General features: G+C 44.6%; 1 long non-coding RNA gene across 2 annotated transcripts in view; it reads left to right on the top strand.

Moving 5' to 3' along the window:
- Window positions 1-16,459, top strand: part of Gm30695 — a 44,873-nt gene extending 28,414 nt beyond the window's left edge. The window contains exons 1-3 of one of the 2 annotated variants that reach the window (XR_385067.2): window positions 9,699-9,745; window positions 16,031-16,172; window positions 16,257-16,459. This is a non-coding gene — a long non-coding RNA (predicted gene, 30695). Of the gene's footprint in view, window positions 1-9,698; window positions 9,746-16,030; window positions 16,173-16,256 lie in introns of those variants that run through there. The other variant, XR_385066.2, reaches the window with a different exon arrangement.
- The last annotated feature ends 4,424 nt before the right edge of the window (window positions 16,460-20,883 follow it).

Below are 20,883 nucleotides of genomic sequence, written 5' to 3'. Positions count from 1 at the left end.
GAGTTGTCTTAATAGCTCCCAACATATCATCTATGAGGTAAATCTCTGAACATGTCCTTGAAATTATCTACATTAGGTTAATTGAGGTGGTAAGACCCAATTTAATTGGAGGTGGCACCATTCCATGGGTTGGGGACCTGGGGTGAATAAAAAGGACAAAGAAGTTTGAGTGCTAATATTCACCACTTCTTGCTTCCTGACTGCAGACATAATGTGACCATCTCCTGAAGCTCCTGGTATTACATCTTTCCTGTCACAATGATAGACTGACTATATCATTGAACTATAAGCCAAAATAAACCCATTTTCTCTTCAGTTGGCTTTGCCAAGGTATTATACAGTAGCTACCAGAAAAGTAACAAACAGAGAATTTGTACCAGGAGTGGGGTTGCTTCTCATATTGCTTATTATATGTTTTTTTGGATGTTGGAAGTGGTTTCCAGGTAAAATGTTGAAGATTTTAGAAATTTGGGCAAGAAACATCCTTGAATAATCTAAGTAGAGATTAATTGGATGTTTTGATAAGAATTTAGAAAACCAAAGGTTCAGAGAAATGTTCCTACTATAGGCCTGGCTCAAGGAATTCAGAAGGGAGCAAGAATTCTATGGGAAGGGGCTAGAAGCCATTCTTGCTACATTCTGGAAGAACCTGACCATATTCTATTTCCTGAGGATTTGTATGAGGCTGAACTAAATAGTGATAAACGGGCCATCACATTGTCATGTAACCTCCACAAGCATGCTGCAACCTGTTGAATGCCCATAGATAGAGAGTAATGGACTAGTGTCTTTGGAAGAGGAGATTTCAAGTCAGCGTAGGATTCAGGCTATGGAAGGGCTATTGTTCAGTACTTTTATCCAAGTATACAGTGATAAAGGACAAAAAGTAGAACATAGAAAATTATGAAGTTTTGTGAATATGGGCTAGTTTGATGTTTCATACAGGAGAGTGTGTATGTCAGAGCAGCAGTAATTATTAAAGAGATCAGTGACAGTAAAGAGAAACCTGGCACTTTTCATGAAGACAATAGGAAAAGTAAGAAAACCATCTCACACTCACAATCCTCTTGCCACCATCATCTGAATGTTAGGATAATAGGCATATGCCACCAGCAACACAAAATTTGACATTATATAGTTTGTCAAATGAATTATTTTAGTATTTAACTTCCTTCCTATGTAAGTTTAGGATAAAAAAACCCAAATCATTACAAAGCTTTACTTGCTGATTGTGCTATTTATTTATAAGTGTTGGGTGAAAAGAGAAGAGAATGTGGCATAATGTAGCCTCCGGTTATTTCAGGCAGTGAATTGGAGTGTTGACAGATCTTGGCTATTTATCAAACTACAACATCTTTCTCCATGCACACATCTCAACTCAGTTGTTGTCATCACTCATATTTCCTGCTAATTGGAGTTGTCAGAGATGATCATAATATATTGTCTACAATAATCACATTTGGTCTGCTTGGAAGCTCAGACTGCAACCTCTTGAGAGCAGGGTGGGTCACCCATGAGGCAGTAGAAATATAAGCAGAGCATCTAAGCCTTTCCAGACTTAGTGAGGCAGTTCCCTCAGCTCATAATCTGCACTCTGTTGTGTAACTATGTCCCTACATAAGATGTTCCCTAGGGATCTTCATCTATGGCATCCATGGTTTTGACCATACATTGCTGGTTGGAGATGGACTGTGATATTTATACTAGGGAAATTGGCAGGTGTTACACACCACATCTCCCTTATGAGAACTGTTAATTAAATAGTTACTAACACATCTCCTTGGGGCCCTTAGTCCTATTGAATAGCAAAGTGACTAATGTGGTGGCTCTGTATGAGGAAGTAGTAGCACTGGAACCCAAGGCTGCAGCTTATAGTAGTTCAGCTTGGAGTTATTGATGTTACTTTACAGTAGTACATAAACATGGAGCATGCACATGTGCACACATGGAGCATGCACATGTGCACACATGGAGTATGCACATGGAATATGCACATGTGTGCACATGGAGCATGCACATGTGTGCACATGGAACATGCACACGTGTACACATGGAGCATGCACATGGAGCATGCACATATGTGCACATAGAGTATGCACATGTGTGCACATGGAGCATGCACATGTGTGCACATGGAACATGCACATGTGTGCACATAGAGTATGCACATGGAATATGCACATGTGTGTACATAAAGTATGCACATGTGTGCATATGGAGTAGAAATGGCTTTAAAGATGGCTTTTCCCACAGTGATAGTGCATGGTGTGGTACTTTATTGTGATCCTGGGCAGTGGCCATGAATCACAACCCCTAGCTGGCCTTTTGATCACAAGGGTAAACAGTGCACATTCTACAATGTGTTGCATTATTGGTTAATCTGGAGTATTGGGTTGATCGGCCCTGGAATCAACCAAGAAATAAGATCCTGAGCCACTCTGTGAGGGCATTTATAGGGAGGACTAACTGATGGGGGAAGACTCACCCCCAGTATTCGTGGAACCATTTTGTGTGGCCCAGATTTGAAGAGGCCAAAGTAGAAAGCAATGCTGGCTGCCTGCTTTCCTTTGCCTGCCCGCCTTTGCTTCTTGATGGTGAATGCATCGGTTTTGTAGCTGCTGCTGAAGCATCCTTCACTGATATTGAATTCCAGCTTCTCTGGGTTCCACTGTGGGCTGAGGACCAGCAACTCTTGAGGAGTCCTCTGCTGCAGACCCTCTTGGTCCCTTGTCTGCATGGAACGGGACTCTAGTGCAGGTGGGCAAGGAGTCAGCAGGAATTGACAGACAGACTCGACACAAGGGAGTGTCGATCTGAATGTAATTTGTCAAATCGAACATCAAACTTTTTATACAGAAGAAAATAGGGAAGTTGGGTGACACACCGGCAAGGTACAAAGAGGTTACTGGATTCTTACACAAAACAGAGGAATGCAAACACGAAAGAACTGGCAGGAACCAACTGGGGTAAAACTCAATATTAACAACCGGGATCAAAAACAGTTCCACCTAAGGTCCACTTAATCTTAAAAGCCAGGGGCAAGGGCTTTGTGCTCTTGCCATAGTTCCTACTCTAGTCTATTGTATAGTCCACCTTCCCCCTAGGCCATTGTAAATACTTGTGTATGGGTGTAACTCAGATGTCTACGGTTCTAAGTATCTACTCTGATTCCTCTTCAGGTCACAAACTTCCTTCTTCCTAGATAATGGTAAATTCCTGTGTAGGGCAGTGACTTAGCTATCCATGCCCAAGGTCGGATCAAGGACTGCCTAGAATCTAACTTAGCTATATGTCAAAATATCAATCCTTAGGAGCACTTATAATAACGCAATATTAAGGGAAAGCACACAGATCCTTTACCAACTAAAGCAAGGGCATTGGAGCATTCTTTATACAGGATGCCACGATTCCAGGAGACTAAGTTTCTGTGAACCTTTTGCCTCGGAACATTGCCCAGGTTTTGGGGGCCTGTCACGCTTGTCACTACTGGAGTGGATGTAGCAGTCCTCCAGGTGATTAGCACTGGATTGGGATAGCCAAGTCTTTGTAGTATGTAGAAAGCCAGCCCCCATCTGTTGTATTCCATTCTAGTAATTTTTTAAAAAAAGTTTTCTTTACAGTTTATTGTCATTACCTGTTTATCTGTGTACCTATTTTATATACTTATATACTTGGGCTTGTGTATAACTTTCTTTGAGTAAAAAATGGGTTACAAGTGGGAAAATTTAAGAAGCCCAGGTCCCCACTTTTCTCAGTTTGGAACCTTGATGTCAGAATCCATTCTCATTTTTGATATGCTTAGTCACTGTTTAGTGGGGCTGTTTTATTCTCTGGTGCTCCAGAAACTGCTGGGATGAATTTCTGAGGTATCATCTAGTCTCTAGGAGGGGTAGGTGTTTCCCCTCAGAGCTCACAGATGCTTCCTTTAAAAGCCCCGCCTTCTCTGTGGAGCCCCCTAGAAGCCACAACAGGTGGTCTTTCACCTGGTCCTGGCTTCAGAAGGTGACTGGAGCAGTGTGCTTCACTTTCCTCAACCCCTTAGGGGCCTTTAGTGAAAGGCAACCCATTTTTGGCTTCTGGCTCTCAGCCTGCCCATCTTGGGGCCACACCTATATCCGCAGGCACTTCTTTCTCCACATTTGGGCCATCTTCTCTTTATGTAGATTCCTGGTGGCTCAGTATCTTGTAACCATCCCATCAGGGATGATGCTCTTCTTGAGGGATGTTCAAAGTCCCACCCCCCCTTTGGCTATCAGATGATTAGACAGTGAGTTTCGGAAAATTAGAATCTCTTCAGGGGTCTGTGCTGGGAGGAGGAAGAGATTGGGGCTCTGGTGACAGCTGGAGAAGGGATCTTGTCTCCCAGACTGAGGCTTCATGCAATTCTGACCACCTTGCAGGAGAGACTGAAACTGAGGCAATCATGAGCGAGGGGTGGGCAGGACCACACCCTGGCAAAGCCTGCTTAGTTGTGTATCCTCTTGCCCTTTGTTTAAGCAGAAACCTTGTGTGGTACTCTGAAGAAGGACTCGGTGGTCACTGAAGTTCTTTATTTGTTCCCTCTTCCCAGGGTGACCACATGTAGTAAATCTCTACAGTTCACTGTTCTATGTTTATTTGGCCTGTTGAGAATCGGTGGCTAAGCCTGCCTTGTCAAAGCCCAGGCTCTGACCATAAAGACTTTGATTACAATTTCTGCCTCCTGGTACTTTCATTACAGCCACAAACAACAGAGTGTATGCTCCTTGCATTTTGTGCAGAGGATGGGAGGTGTAACTGTTGGGTGGCCATGGTAGCTGGTCACGTGACCACAATGTCTGTGACAAGTCGAAATTCTTTAACATGAGAGAAATCTCCCATGAGCATTGAACATCCTAAGCTATACAGGGTCCCCATGTTGATGCTAAGTGGTGACGGCCTTGCTCCTGGCTCCTGACCATCTTCGTACTCTGTTCCTCATTAGTGGGGAACATGACCATTCTTCGGATGATTACGGAAAGGTTTAAGGTACAACCTTTCCTTTCGGGAACTGTAATGGACACACATGAGTCAGACACGCATACTTGAAGTGTTGTTCTCTCCACTGTAACTCCCACTTGCTACCTACCACTCTGGTAGTGAGGAATTCCAGATGCCTGGGAACTCTGTCAGGTCCACTCCATGCTAAGCCTGGTGGATCAGCTTGCTTCTTTTTTCATTTGTCTAAGAAAGAGTGTAAAGAAATTTTAATCTAACAAAATGGCGACTCTGACATGAGATCACATCCAAAGACCTTCTTGGTCTGTGTAATCCAGCTGGAATACAGACATGCCTTTACTCCAAAGAGACAGAGGCAAGCAGATCTCTGAGTTCAAGGCAAGTCTGGTATAGAGCAAGTTACAGATAAAGAAAAGCTGACATCCAGGCATGGAGGTATATGCCTTTAATCCTAGTACTCAGGAGACAGAGGCATGCAGAACTCTGAGTTCTACTCAGTCAGTTTGGTTGAGTCAGTGAATTGAAGGCCATACAGGGGAGTGGAGTTCATGACTGTTCAGGTGTGGAGTTCAGAGGAAGTTTTTACAGGAACAGTTGTACAGAGACAGGTTGCAGAGAGAACAAGCTAGACACAGGTAAAGACAGAATGAGCCAGAGAATGAGAAGGAGCCTGAAGATTAGAACAGATTGCCAGAGTTAGTTTGAGGCCAAGCAGAGCAATTCCGTGTAAAACAGGGAAACCAGTTTGAAACAGCTTAGAGAGGAGTTTGAGCCAGAACAGCTAAGTTAAACCAGACAGACAGAGCACAGAGAAAACTAGAAAGGACAAACTTATTAAACAGTAGTCTCAGAGGCTGAAAACATTTTAGCCCTAGATAAGATTGTACAAAGACAAGAAGCTTCCAGGACTAGGCCGAGGTTAGCAGACTGAGGCAGTGAGCCTCAGAAACGACAATTACATCATTACATCAGGCAAATCAAGGGGTTATTACAAAGATCGTGGCATTGATTCCTAAAGTGATTGTATTGATTATTCTTAGAAAAAAAATCTACATGTACACTTTGTGTATACATTTAAATACACATCTTTTGAAAGAAAAAAAAAAGGCATTTGCCCTCCCCCCACAGCAGAAAACCCTTTTCATTAAGGAAAGGAAAACACAAGCATTGAAAGGATTTTCTTTCCTTTTTTGTATTTCTCTATATATGGTGTGTGTGTGTGCATGTGCATGTGTGCATGCATGTGTGTGTGTGTGTGTGTGCTACTTAGTTTTGTGTCAACTTGACACATGCTAAAGTCATTTTGGAAGAAGAAACTTGGAGAAAATTCCCCCACCATATTGGCCTGTGGGCAATACGTATTTTCTTGACTGACAGTTGATGCAGGATGTCCCAGTTGGCTGTGGGCAGTGCCACCATTTGGCAGGTGGCCCAGGTGCAATAAGAAACACACTGAGCAAGCCAGCAATCAGCAGTCCGTATGTTCTCTGCTTCAGTTCCTGCCTATAGATTCCTGCCCTGACTTCTTTTGATAGAGGACTGTGACCTCAGAGTTATAAGCTGGGACAAACCCTTTTTTCTTCAAGTTGCATTTGGTCATGATGTTTCATCAAGCAATAAAAACCCTAAGCAAGTCCGTGTGTGTGTGTGTGTGTGTGTGTGTGTGTGTGTGTGTGTCCTTGTGTATGAATGCACATGTGTTTGTGTATGTGCATGCACATGTGTGTGCATGTATGTGTGTATGTGCATTTGTGTGTATGTGTGTGAACATGCATCTCTGTGTGTGTGTGTGTGTGCGTATGTGTGTATGCAGATATGTGGAAGTCAGAGGAGAACTTTGGCTCTTAATTGATGTCTACGTGGTTTAAGATAGGATCTCTTGCTATGCACTGTTTTGTATGCCAGGCTAGCTGACCACAGCTTCTTAGGATTCTCCTGTCTCTCCACCCTTAACCTCATCATACTGGGGTTTGGATTACAGTTACAGATAGCTGTGTCCAGCTTGTACATCGGTTATGGAGGTCTGAATTCAGGTCCTGCAGCTTGCACATCAAGCACGTTAATGCTGAGCACCCTCACAGCTCTGTCTGCCTTCTCCTGCATTTTCTTACCCTTCCCCCTTCTCTTTAGAGATAGTGTGTTGCTATCTCTAAACTGTGTACCTCTGACTGGCCTAGTACTCACTATGTAGCCCAGGCTGGCAGTCATCCTACCTAAGCCTCTTGTATCCTGAGGGTGCACGAGTGTCCTATCATGCCTAGATTAAAAATGATTTTTGAGAATATTTTATATTAAACATGAAATTGATAATCCCACAAACAAACAAAACCAAAAAAAAAAACCAAAAATTAAAAAATGTAATAAAATTGAGAGTTGGTTTCTGTTCCTGTCTGCAAAAGAGGACTTCTTTGGGCAGCATAGATTGATGGGTTGGGTCAAATGATGTCAGATGGTGGGTGATGTCACATCACAGGGTGAGCTGGCTCTTTCTCCTGCTTGCTCCATGAAGCCTGGCTACATCTGGCAGCTCCTGACTCTGTTCTAGCTGTTGCTGAGAGGCCCGGCTTTGCAGGAAGCATGTTATGTATGATGTTCAGTATGGTTCAACTGTCTCCAGTTGCATTTCCCTGGAAACCCTGCAGGTGATTCTTCCAGAATCTTCTTGAGGTCCAAGGGTGAAGACCAGGACTACTTTCCTGGGGTTACTGACCTGTGTTGACTTGGGTCCATTCCCTGAGAATCTCTTCTGACCTGGTGTGTAGGGTCAGTGGACACACCATCCGAGGCTATTGGAAGCTTTAAGTCAAGAGGCCTTCTAGGTCTAATTCATGATATCTGTGTTGATGAGGAGACTGGGGACTGGATAAGAGGACCTGAGTACAGGTTAGAATTAAAGAGTTCAGACTCATGCTCAGATCACTGTCTGCAACTTCCAGGGTCTCTGAATGGCACTGGTGCTAATCTCCGGCTGCTGACAAAACAGATTCCTGGGCCAACGTCAGTATACTAGGTCAGCAGGGTACCACAAAAGCATAATGTGACCCATGAGGGAAGTTTAGACTTTGCCAGTGTTTATAATAAAAATGTAAAAAGAAACAACTGACCTTTTAGTAGTATACTTTATCTAAACCATTAAAGCCACTTTACCATTTTAACGTATGATATCCGTGAGAAGTTATTAATGAGTCCCTGTCTATTCAGAACTGTAGTTTTCTTGTTAGTGAGGATGCTGGAGAGATCCCAGGGCCTTGTGTGTATGAGGCAGGAGATCTGCCATTACAAGACAGGTCTGAGTTCAGAGGGCACCAGCTGAAGTCTCTGGGGTTTTGATACATTAACTGTGGAGTCACGTGTTTAGCATAGAAACAGTGGCAGTTTATAGGAAAGAAGACGACTGACTCTCTGGGAATGTGTATGAACTAGTGAGCTGGGGAGAGCTGTGCCAGCAAGCGATGTGCCCGTCTTACAACCCTCCGCAGACCTGGCTCATGACCCTCCACAGGTGACATTCAGAGCACCCACCTCTCCCACATTTGCATGCGTATTCTCTCCGCAGTCTGTGCCTCTGTCGTCCATGTTGGAAAGTTCCCAGTTAACTGGCTTCTTTCCTGTGTTAATATCTCTCTCTCTCTCTCTCTCTCTCTCTCTCTCTCTCTCTCTCTCTCTCTCTCTCTCTCTCTCTCTCCTGCTACACTACTGCTGAGCTGTGCCCATGGTCTGGTACCAGGCTTTGGGATTTGCTGTGTATTTTCCAGTACACTTCAGTTTGTTCTTGCTGTGTTTCAGAGTCCTGAAGCCACAGTGGCTGTCTCGTGGCTCCTCTTGGGCACAGCACAGATCTGCCAGTACTCAGTTACTTCTCTTCGAACCAACACAAGGGGAGCCGACGCCGTGCGACTCTCCTCTGCTGAAAGGCCCACTACACCGCTGTGCGACATGTATTAAACTTTGAGGGCACATCAGAAGGCAGGGAAACAGCTGCACTGCAAATTTGCAGGACACCACTAGACAGAGACACACAGGTTATACACCGCCCACGGACCTATGAGCAGCATGCTTGCACACGCATACTAGTGTGAAAAGCCTGGTCCTCCATGTGTGGCAAGCAGTGTGCTCTGTGAAGTGGCACAGTAGAATTTCCAACCAGGAGCAGCTGCGCTTTCCCAATTCAATTCATTACTGCAGTCAGAGGATTTTTGGACAGGAATCAACTTGTTCCACTTGACAGTACCTCTCTATGCTCTGCCTATGTCCCAAGCCTGGACTCACAAAGGTGTTCTCTGTGTAAATTTTCAGGTGGTGGAAAAATTGGCATGGAAAATCAAGACAAATGTCTGTTTAAAAAATGCAGCCCCAAGAGAGTGTGGGAGAAGAGGCAGGAAGGGTTTCCATTCACAGTTCCACCTTGCTCTAGCTGGAACGCTTTGCACAATGTCAAGGGTGGAAATGCACTTGAATTCCACTAAGATGCGTGTACACCAGAGGGCTCTTGTACTCCTGTACTTGGTTGGCATGAATGGAGTTGCCTGACCCCTCTAAGCTAAGGATATCAATTCTAAAAATCTGTGTTTCTGCCTTCTCCTGTCTTTCTTCCTTTCTTGGGAGTATGGGGAGAGAACAGCAATGAGTCATAGGAAGTAACTGTCTCCTGGGCCAGCATGGGCTTGGAAGGATTTATGATGTCATCCTGTGTGATGTCATCTCTGTCCATAGTATCTACGGTGATATCTAAGTGTGCGACATCAAGCAGTAAAATGTGAAGAGCTAGGTACGATGCAGGTAGATGGCTCAGTGGGTAAAGTGCTTCCCTTGCAAGCATGAGGACTTGTGTTTGATCCCCAGAAACCATGTGAATGAGATGAGAAATGTGCACCCGCAGTCCCAGGGCTGGAGAGGTGGAGACCTGCAGGTCCCAGGGCTCACTGGCCAGGGAGCCTAGTGGAATTGGCAGACCTACGTCCCAGTGGGAGACTCTGTTTCAGAAGCCAGGATAGATGGCTCCTGAGGAGTGGGACATGATGTTGACCTCCAGCCTTCACACACGTGCACACATGCCTCCTACACACACACGCATGCACCCACATTCACACTCACATGCCATACACACAAAGGAGTTTGAAATAAAGACCAACACCGGCAAACATGGATTATACCTAAGACCCTCAGTTGATGAACTTCTTTAGCCCTAGCCTAAGCTGATATGAGCTATGATATTTATCCCCCTTCTACAATGGGGGAACTGAGACACAGGCAGGTGAGTTACTTTGTTCAGGTGGCCCAGCTGGTAAGGGACAGCATAAGGTTCCAACTGAATCAACTGATTGTTGTGGTAAACGTCCAACCCAAGTAAGGCCAGGCAATGAAAACACAATCAATATGAATGCATGCTGTGCGCCTGGAGTGGGCAGATCTACCGCTACACTACCATCTTCCCCATAGAAGAGACCCCTTAGAACCTGTGGTTTCTCCAGGCCAGCTGCTTCTGCCTCACTTCCTCTTCCTCCTCTCTCTCTCTCTCTCTTTCTCTCCTAAAACCTCAGCTCCACCTTCCCCCCTTTCTCTGCCCAAACATGGCTCTAGCCTTTATTTATAAATTAAGGTGGGAAGGTTTACAGGAAGTCACCTGAGTGCTGACTCAAAATGAGCCCCAGGGCTGTCCCCGGCAGCTACCTTTCCCTTAGCCCAAAATGCCAGCCGCACACAGGGAGGCTTGGAAGCCTCAAATACCTTCCCACCAACCTTCTCCTGAAGCCCGCCACTCTCTGATTTTCCAGCCCTTGATGGGATACATTAGCTCAACCGCCTGGGTCCCCAGGTTGGACTCTTCTCTCTGCCAAGGAGACCTGTAGAGCCAGAGTTACCCTGGAGCCTTTCCACCACGGTCATGCTGATTTGATAGACGGGCCTCTAGGTATTACAATATGCAGGGAGCAGTAGTACAGTTGATACTTACCTTAGTCCTTGCTCCCTAGAATACAAGGCAAAGGGATATGTCTGCTGCCTCCTGGAGGTTCCCTCGGCCCAAGCAAAGCCATTTCCCAGGGGACCAGGTCACACAGTCACATGACTAACAACCCACCTTTGCCCTCTCCCTATCACGTGTGCCCTCTGGCTAATGATGACCACACATCGAGGAAGGTTAGGGACAGGCACAGTGGGAACCTGTTTTAAAAGGATGATTGGGATGCTCTGTACCAGTGTTCTTTAGGCCCGTGAACTTGTCAGTGGGCAGCGTCCAAAGTCTTTCAGGAGAAGTAGCATGCGGAGTGTAGATTTGAGGGATGAAGGATGCTACGTAAGCCTGGAGACCATTTTTTCTCCCCTAACTGGCATTAATTTCATTCAGTGCTTCACTTTCCTGAGAATCTCCTCCATCAAGAGATGGAGACCGGCACAGAGAACCACAACCAATCAAAATGCAGAGTCCCGGATCCAGCCCAGCGGCCACGCCTACAGCCCAACTCCTGCAGCTGAGGCTCAGGGATTGCTGAGGCAGAAGGGGCAGAATGACTAAGAGCTGGAGGATCAGGGGATTTGCTGTGAGATTGTGTCTCCTAGGAATAGCAGAGTGCGTGTATCCGTGAGGTTTCGCCCACATAGCTGCCTAAACATGGCGCGAACAAGGATGCTACCAGTAGACATGCTAACAGGAAGTGGGAGAGTTTACAAGGCCCCAGCCCTGGATAAAGAGCTACCGGCAACTTAGAGATGCTGGGAGCATGATAGTAGTCTTCCCCAGGGAAGAGTGCAGCAATCAGCCCTCCAATAGCCAAATGGTCAGCCTGAAAATATAATCACAGGTAACACCGTGTAGACTGAGCAGGCTGTATTTTTATATATAATGGCTTATAATCTCACACAGGCACTGAGTCCCACAGGAGGGGCTCATAGCCATGCAAGGACAGAAGCAATCATTTAATACAAGAGAGAAACTGCAATCCTTAGACCGCCCCAGTTCCTGAATAATGACATAGAGGTTTATTCTTATTTACAATGCTTATAGCCTTAAGCTAGGGTTGGTTCCCAACTAGCTTGTAACTCAGTTATCTCTTTTTGACTATCTAAGTCGGCTACATGGCTAGTTACCTCTCCTCAGTTTCGTATGCCCAACATCGCCCACTTGCCCCGCCCCCTGCAAGTCTGGGTGGCCAGTCTTCCATTGGCTCTATCCTGGAATTCCTCTCTCTCTCCAGATATCCCGTCTTCTAAATATGCTTCAATTTATTGGCTGTCAGATTTTTATTGACAGGTGATGCTTCCACACAATACTGAAGAGATTGTCCCGACAAGTAATAGACTCAGAGAGGAAATGTCTTGCTACAAAGATGCTATAGAGATGTTTCAATGTTTTATCTTTTTGAAATTTTATTTACAAATACATATGTACATATTCCTGGGGTATCAAGGGATGTTTTGATATGTGTGTGTATGTGCTATGTCATGTTCAGTACAGGACACACACATATGATTTGATATGTGTTATATCATGTTCAATACAGAACACACACGCATGTTTTGATGTCTTCATATGCATTCTGTCATGTGCAGATCAGTATACACAGGTGTATTTTTTACACATCAATCATTCCCTCGAGGTGAGTGTATCTTCCTCTGCAGTCACCCCACACTGTGGTCCATCACCAGAACTTAACTGGTCCATCTCAGTGTAATTTGACTGGCTTCTTTCTCCCCCTCCCTCATCTGCTCTCCTCAGCCTCTGGTCACCACTGTTCAATTTCCGACAAAATCCACTCTTTTGGATCCCACATGTGACAGGATCCCTCAGTGTTTGTCTCTGTGTGCCTGGATTATTTTCTTCGGCACAAAGTCCTCCGGGTCCGTCCATGTTGTGACAAACGATGAGAATCACCCATTCCTTAAGGCTGAAGAACATTTAAGTTTGTACACACACCATGTTTTCTTCATCCGCTGGCTGTTCATCTCCAGCTTTTGGCTGTTGTGAATAGTGCCACAAAGAAAATGAGCTCACAGAGGACTTACGGTGAACCGAATCCATTTCTGACAGCAGGCTGCTTGATTGTAACGTACTTCTTACTTAGAAGTTTTGGCAGACTTGCCACATTGTTTTCCGTGATGGCCGTGTAAATCACAGTGTGCGCAGCATCAGTGGTCGGCTCCGTTCTTCACCGTGTGCGCAGCATCAGTGGGTGGCTCCGTTCTTCACCGTGTGCGCAGCATCAGTGGACGGCTCCGTTCTCCACGGTGTGCGCAGCATCAGTGGACGGCTCTGTTCTCCACGGTGTGCGCAGTATCAGTGGGTGGCTCCGTTCTCCACCGTGTGCGCAGCATCAGTGGACGGCTCTGTTCTCCACACTGTGTGCAGCATCAGTGGGTGGCTCCGTTCTCCACGGTGTGCGCAGCATCAGTGGACGGCTCCGTTCTCCACACTGTGCGCAGCATCAGTAGATGGCTCCGTTCTCCACCTGGTGTGCAGCATCAGTGGAGGCTCCGTTCTCCACACAGACTTTCGAGCACCCATCATCTTGTCTTTATAGCGTCTTCCTATCTGGAATGACAAGATACTTCTTTGTGGTTTTGCTGTACCTTTCTCTGGTGCGTTGTAATACTGAGTTTATGTGTCTGTTGCTGTTTTCACGCCATCTTTTGAGCGCCTACACCCATCGTCTGTTTCCATCAGATCGTCCTTCCCTTGCTGTTGAATAGAGGTCCTTCTCTTTTATGGAAATCTGCCCCTTGTCAGACATGTGGGTTTCGGACATTTTCTTCCATTCAGTAGTTTTTCTTCCTGTTACCTGTCCTGTCCAGAAACCTAACATAACAATGACATTTTGCATTTATCTTGGAGTCACATACATACTCCTTGCCTATTCCCTCATCCTGAATTATAATGTCTATATTTTCTTGGTAAATTTTGATACCTTCTGGTGGTGCATTCAAGTCTTTAGCTCATTTGAGTGTGTGTGTGTGTGTGTTGAAAGATAAGGAACCAACCTTATTCCCTGTCTGTTATTTCTAGTTTTTGTTTTGCTTTGGTTTTTTGTTTTGTTTTTGTTTTTGTTTTTCAAGACAGGGTTTCTCTGTGTAGCCCTGGCTGTCCTGGAATTCACTTTGTAGACCAGGCTGGCCTTGAACTCAGAAATCCTCCTGCCTCTGCCTCCCAAGTGCTGGGATTAAAGGCATGTGCCACCACTGCCCGGCTATTTCCAGTTTTCCTTTCTCCTGTGAATGCTCTTGGCAGTTTTCTGATACCCAGATGACTGTAGAAGATCAGAGCTCACTCCTCAGTTCCCATTGGTCCATCCAATTCCCCATCGCCATGCTGTTTTTGATGCTGAAACCTTGTGCTGGCCCAAATCATGTTCCAGGTTTCTAGTCGCTGTGGGTCAGCAGCAGCAGATCACATGCGTTCCTAGAATGTGCCACACATGCTCTCTGACCATGTGCTCCGGCCAGAACATCCTTTCCCACGATCCCCAATGAGTGTTCTGCTCCTCCTCTGAGATGCTGTTCACCAGCTTCCTTCTGGAAGTTTCCTATGACTTATCTTCAACCAAAAATGATCCTGCATCCTCTCTGCTTCCCATGGGGGGTGGAGGTGTTGTTTCCTGTCGAGCCTCCTGAAGGATGGAGAGCACACACTGTAGTTTTTCCTCTTTCCGGGGCATTACAAACACAGCTCCTGGGCACAGCATGCCTAACTTTTACGACAGACTCTCAGGTGATATGTCTGTACAGCATGCTTTCCACTAGTCTTCGTGGCTCAATGTGGCCCCCTTGAGACTTTTGTGTCTCCCTGGCTGTGTCCTTTTCTGTGCCTGTGCTTCTTGGCTCTACACATCTCCTCACGAAGGACTTCCCGTGTCTCCCCCAATCCGTTCTTCCTTGTTAAGCATACGCCTATTCTTCTGTCGGAGCCTGTGTCCACTCCTATTGCAGTCTACCGTTTCCAACAGATGCAAAATCCTCTTCGATGAGAACATTCTGATTAGTTTCTTAGAGCTGAGATGGGAACACTGTGTTCAGCACGGAGTGAGAAGGAAAAAAAAAACATTTTTGAATAAACGTGTCCACCTTCCAAGTGAGCCACGGATTGCTCATCCTTGCCTCCCGAGCGCTGCGCAACCTGGTTAGTCCAAGATTGATGCTACGTTCCATCTAAGATGTATTGGGCCGCCATGTGATGCTCTCCTGAGAGAAGAGAAGAAGGATGCAGAATGCTGAGAGACTCTACATGTGCCAAAGAGGATGGGGCTGGTAAAATTGTAGGGAAAACCCAAAATATATAGTGACATATTAGACAGACAGACATCTAGGAAAATATATATGAGAAATGAAATTCATATTCTTGGACCATTTTTCCTTTTTTCCCCCCTTCTTTTTACATTTTAAAAATTTGAATCCTCTCCAAAGAGTAGAGCCTCGAGGAACTTGGAGCAGGTGTGTTTAATTATCTAGAACAATACACTGTTGATTATCATCTGGGAGTGTGAATTCTTAACCCTTAGGTCGGCACCTACTGTGTCTTAGCCACCCTGGAAGCCTTTTTTGTTTTTTGTTTTTGTCAGGGTCAGAATTCGTCAGAGAAGTAAAGATTACAGTTTTTGGACACCATGAGAGATGAGGTTCTGAGCCAGGCTGGAGGTGGGCGGTTCCTGTCGAGGCAGAGGAGCATAGGAGAGTTATTCCCGTTCTTCAGAAAGCGTGAGAGAAATTTGGCAGCACTATGTAGATTTCATGGGATTTGGGGGCCGTGAACATGTTCTGAGTCCTGTGAGCTCGGTAGGCGAGGTCAGACTCAGGGTTTGCACTTTTATGAGAGACTGTAGTTTAGACTGCTGGAGGTCGGCTAGTGGAGCTGCTCTTACGTCGCGTCGCCGTAAGCAGAGCTTTGAAGATAAATGTTCCCCCACTCCGGGAGGAACTGAATGATCGCTTTTTGGAAAAGGGCCAAACTCTGCAGGGTGATCCGCTCCACTCGCACTGTTGAGTTTTGAGAGATTTATTTTAAACACAGGCATTTATGTGGGAGAAAGGTTCACCTTCATGTCTTCTGTTTTCTTTGTCAGTGAAGATGCAATTATGAAGGCGGAAAAGGCACCCGAGTGAGGTCTTTGCAGATCCTGGCAGGCTTCGTTCCTTTGATCCTGGCAGATGTACTTCCATTGTCTCAGCCAGGAAGCAGACCCTGGAGCAGATGTGGTCTCATAGCTCAGGTGAATGATGCTGAACTGCTGGGTGGGAGGGATCCCGTCTCGTCTCCATTTTCCTCCTGAATCATCACGTGCTTTCTGTAACAGGTCACAAGCCCCCGCTTCACATCCTTGGATATCCTGAGGCAAGGCTGAGGGAAATTGCCAACAGCTTCTGAGCTATGATAGGGGCTGTTTGATTTGTGAGGTTACCAGCCAACCTGGGGGAAGGAGTAACATTGAGATTCACTGGCAGTAGGAAAGGCTAACCCAGGAGAAAACCCACACAATAATATTTTAATACAAAATACCGGATGATGTCTCGTGAACTCTTCTCAGGGAAATGAGGCTTTACATCTATTTGCCTGCAATAGGGCGCCAATGATAGACCACAGGCGCACTCGCACCTATGTCTAAGTTGGTGAACTAGTAAGTTTATTTTGGTTGTAGTTTTATATAAGAGTGAGGGCAACTTGCAGACGGTTATACCATCAAATAAAAGTCTCTAGACCTGTAGAAGTGTTGACTGCGTGTATGGCTTGTATATCCTTGGGGAGACCCTAGAGAGCACACAGCCTGATGTGCCCTTCCTTGGTCCCCAACGGAACACTAATGAACCCAATCTTGCATGGGACTCCCTCGGGTTTTCACAGTTCAACAGGGAAATTGCCGTGCCATGCACAGAGAACAGGCTCCTACAATATGTGATCATGTGGAAGTTGTGGTTTGAAAAACTACAGTCAGTATACAGGCTGGGGATACAGGTTTTGAAAGTAAACAATTACAACCTAGTTGGTATCAAAAAATGCGCCCCCCCACCCCCTGGAGGGCACAGTTTGATTGGTTGCAGGCATCTTGTCCTACGTCTTTAAGGAAAAACACCCTTCACTGTCTCACTTGTCTGCCAGGGAGAGACCTACTATAAACTTCAACGGTCTTCACACATAGAGCCAGGGAACTCATTTTCACCCAAGATCAGACTCCTTAGTGTCTTTCAGTGTCTGTTGATAATCAGAGAAATTCTATCCACAAAGGACACACCCTTCAAGTCCACAATAGAAGAAGGTATAAGTGGTGGAGGAAAGCTCGAGAAATACCCTGGATATTTTGTAAATAGACAGGAGTGGCTCTGTGCTTCTTTCTTGTGCAACATTAGTAAATGTTCTACAGTTTAGTGCAAAGTATTTAAAAGCCATTATAAAACCGACCCCAAAGTTTCTCAAAAAATGTGAAATATTATTTTAAAAATATTTCCCCAAACTATTTGACACTTTGAAAATATTTAGTCCTATTACACTAAATTCTAAGTTGGGTCATTGACAGGGGCACATTAATATTACTCCCATTACTGACCATTAGGGTAGAGATGATCTCACTTAAGCCTACTTGGTAGACAGTGTTGTTTCTACCACCACACCCCCTGATGAAAATACTGGTGCTTTTAGAGGATCCAGAGTTGGGGGAGGAAGACTTGAAGTGCTATGTGCCTGACTCCAAAGTCACTGATCTTGATCAGACTTTCAGAGTCTCTTTCTTCTGCCATATCTATAGTTCAGTCACTTTTTACAACTCGGACCTTGGAATAGTTTTTGCATCATCTAACCAGAAAGAATACAAGTGGAGAGCAGGAGAGAGGGAAAGGGAGATAGAGGGAAGGAGAGGGAGAGAAAAGAGAGATGAAAGAGAGAGGAGACAGGAGAGAGGAAAGTGAGAGAGAGCAAAAGAGAGAATGAGAGTGAGAGAGAGAGAGAGAGAGAGAGAGAGAGAGAGAGAGAGAATGAGAGGAAGTGAGAGGGAGTGAGGGTAAGAGAGAGTATGAGAGCAAGAGAGAGAGCAAGAGAACAAGAGAGTGACAGAGCAAGAGCAAGTGAGAGAACAAGACAAGAGAGGGAGAGAGAGCACCTTTAGTTATTTGTCTCACTTGAAAACTAGGAACATTTGTGGTTTGGCATGTATATTTACATACATGGTGGTGTCTTCCCAGAGGCTTCAGAACAGTAGTCTTGCCTTTCTCCTTGTCCACATGCCTTACTGATAATCAAGGCCACTTGGGTGATTCTAGAAGCTTGCCTAAACCGGTCACACTGCCTCACGTTTGTAAGTGTAGAATCATTCCCCACTGAAAACTGTTAGAGGAATTTACTTGCTGTCAGCGAGTGAGTAACCAAAGAAAAGTCCGGAGACTCAACAGGCCTCCCGACCCATCTCTTTCCCTAGTTGGCAACTCTCTCCTCACCTCCAGTCTGATTTCCTAGTCTGTGCTCTGGCCTCACTCTACAGAAGGCGATTCTGTTTTCTTTCTATCCATAAACTCAGCTAATCCCTCTGCCTTCAGATAGCTCCTCTTTGCCTAAGCTGGCTTCAGTGAGCTCGAATCCCTTGCAGTGATTTGGCCAAGCTCACTCAGGCTTTCTTCTGTCTCTTGCATTAGAGCAGAGGGATGTGCACGGGCTAGAGATGTGCTTCATCCATTTGTTGCATTAGAGCAGAGGAATGTGCACGGGCTAGAGATGTGCTTCATCCATTTGATGCTGTAGACAAATCTGACCTACTTGAAGGTTAGCAGCATTAACTGAGCAAATAGGTTTATTTACCTCCAGGCACTGAAATTGTGAATATTTAGAGGGAAGAGGCTTTTTGAAATTTGGGACTCCATTATGATGACTTGGTCTAGTACTCACTTTCTGTAAAGCCAAACACCCATAGGAATTATAACTCTGCCTTTCATTTAGGGAAACGGTTGTCACAGTCAGTTAGCTAAAGGGCTGGGGTGCTGGCTCGTGGGTATGCACACTACTCCATATAAAAGGGTGCTTGAACTTAGTAGACACTAGTAAGTATATAATGGTAGTTTAGTGGTCCCTCAGAAAGTGAAATATAGAATCATCACATGGCCCAGGCAATTCATTCCCAGGTATTTGAAAGTAGTAATTGAAAATAAGTAGTTAAATATAAACAGATGACTGTGTGTGCTTAGGGCAGCATGCCTCTGAGTACTCAACAAATGGCTGTATACACATGTATGCTATACATATACACATACACATACACATACACATACACATACACATACACATACACATACACATATACATATACACATCTCCCCACTCCACGTATGAGAAAAACCATCTAGTCATACAAAAGGGTTCAACTACCAATACAAGTCTCAGTTAGTCAAAACCAGCTGCTGGCATGATGGGGCTTGCCTGAAACCCTAGCTCTTGGGAAGCTGTGTGTGTGTGTGTGTGTGTGTGTGTGTGTGTGTAAGGTATGAACAGTGGCATTGTTCCTTGTCTTACTTTGATAATGAAACTCTGGTTTTGTAAGAGATTTCTTTGGAAGATACAGCATTCAGTGTTTAGTCTCTAACCTCTATACATATCCAAACACCCCTACGTGATGAATGGTAATGTTTGGGAAATAGGAGATGGAAAGGAATTCTAAATTCTTTCTGTTTCAGGGTTTAAAATTCTACTCAAATAAAACGTTACAATATTTACATAGTTATTAATGATCCCACTGAGCACATTTATGCTAACATCTGTAGTTTTATGGGATACTTTTATTACATATTTTGAGTTGCATCTTTTGAAGTACACAGTAGAAACCTTTTTGATAGTTAGGGATCTAGATTTGGCAGCATGAAATTTTGGACATTGAGTAAGACCCAGAAAACATTCAAGAGAAAGAAGACATAAATGCCTTGTTTGAGGAAAAGGGAGGACACACTGACAACCCAGAGTGGAAGAGATTCTGTTTCATTCACATTCATGTGCACATGTGTTCATTCATGTTCATGTGTTCATCTGCCATGTTCATGCGCCCTTCTGCCATGGTCATGTGCACGTGTGCTCATTCATGTTCATGTGCACATGTGTTCACTCATGTTCATGTGCACATGTGTTTATTCATGTTCATGTGCACATATGTTCATTCATGTTCATGTGCACATCTGCCATGGTCATGTGCACATGTGTTCATTCTTCTTCATGTGCATGAACCACTAACTGTATCACTAACTGGGACCTGCGGCCCTTCTCCCATCATTTTTACCCCCTTAAAATCAAATAGAATAATCCGTGAAATCATTATTATTTTGCATTAGATATCTTAAGTAGTTCCAGAGTGCTGTTTTCAAAGTGAACCAAAGGAGACAGGTGTGCTGGGATTTCATCAGCACAGTGGAACACGGGTGTGACCGTTTTCTTAGGTAGTTTCATAAGTAGTTTTCCCTCCCTGTGCTGTGCCATCAGGGACTTACAGCTGAAGAACCAAGAACAAGTTTCAATAAAATTAACCCTACAATGATTTTATATATTTCCAAGATATACCCTCTTTGTTGTGTGTGTGTTGTATATGTTTTATGTGTTGTGCATATTGTCCACCTGTGTATGATGTATATGTGTTGTATAGTCTGTGTGCATGTGTGTGTTATGTATTGTTTGTGTGTTAGTAGTTATGTACGTGGTATGATGTGTGTATGTGTGTTTTGCAAGTATGTGAGGTGTGTATATGTTGTATGTGCTATATGTTGAGTATTCGTGTGTGTGTGTGTATATATATATATATATATATATATATCATGTGTGTGCTGTGTGTGTGGTATGTATATATATATATATATATATATATATATATGTATGTATATATATATACATATATGGTGTGTGCTCATGTGTTGTGTGTATATGTGGGATGTGTATATGTGTATGGTGTGCAGGTATGTGGTGTG

The sequence above is a fragment of the Mus musculus genome, chromosome 16 (genome assembly GCF_000001635.26).
Source record: "Mus musculus strain C57BL/6J chromosome 16, GRCm38.p6 C57BL/6J".
Taxonomy (NCBI): domain Eukaryota; kingdom Metazoa; phylum Chordata; class Mammalia; order Rodentia; family Muridae; genus Mus; species Mus musculus.
The sequence above is the reverse complement of the archived record's forward strand: the minus strand, read 5'-3'. Positions and strand labels throughout refer to the sequence as shown.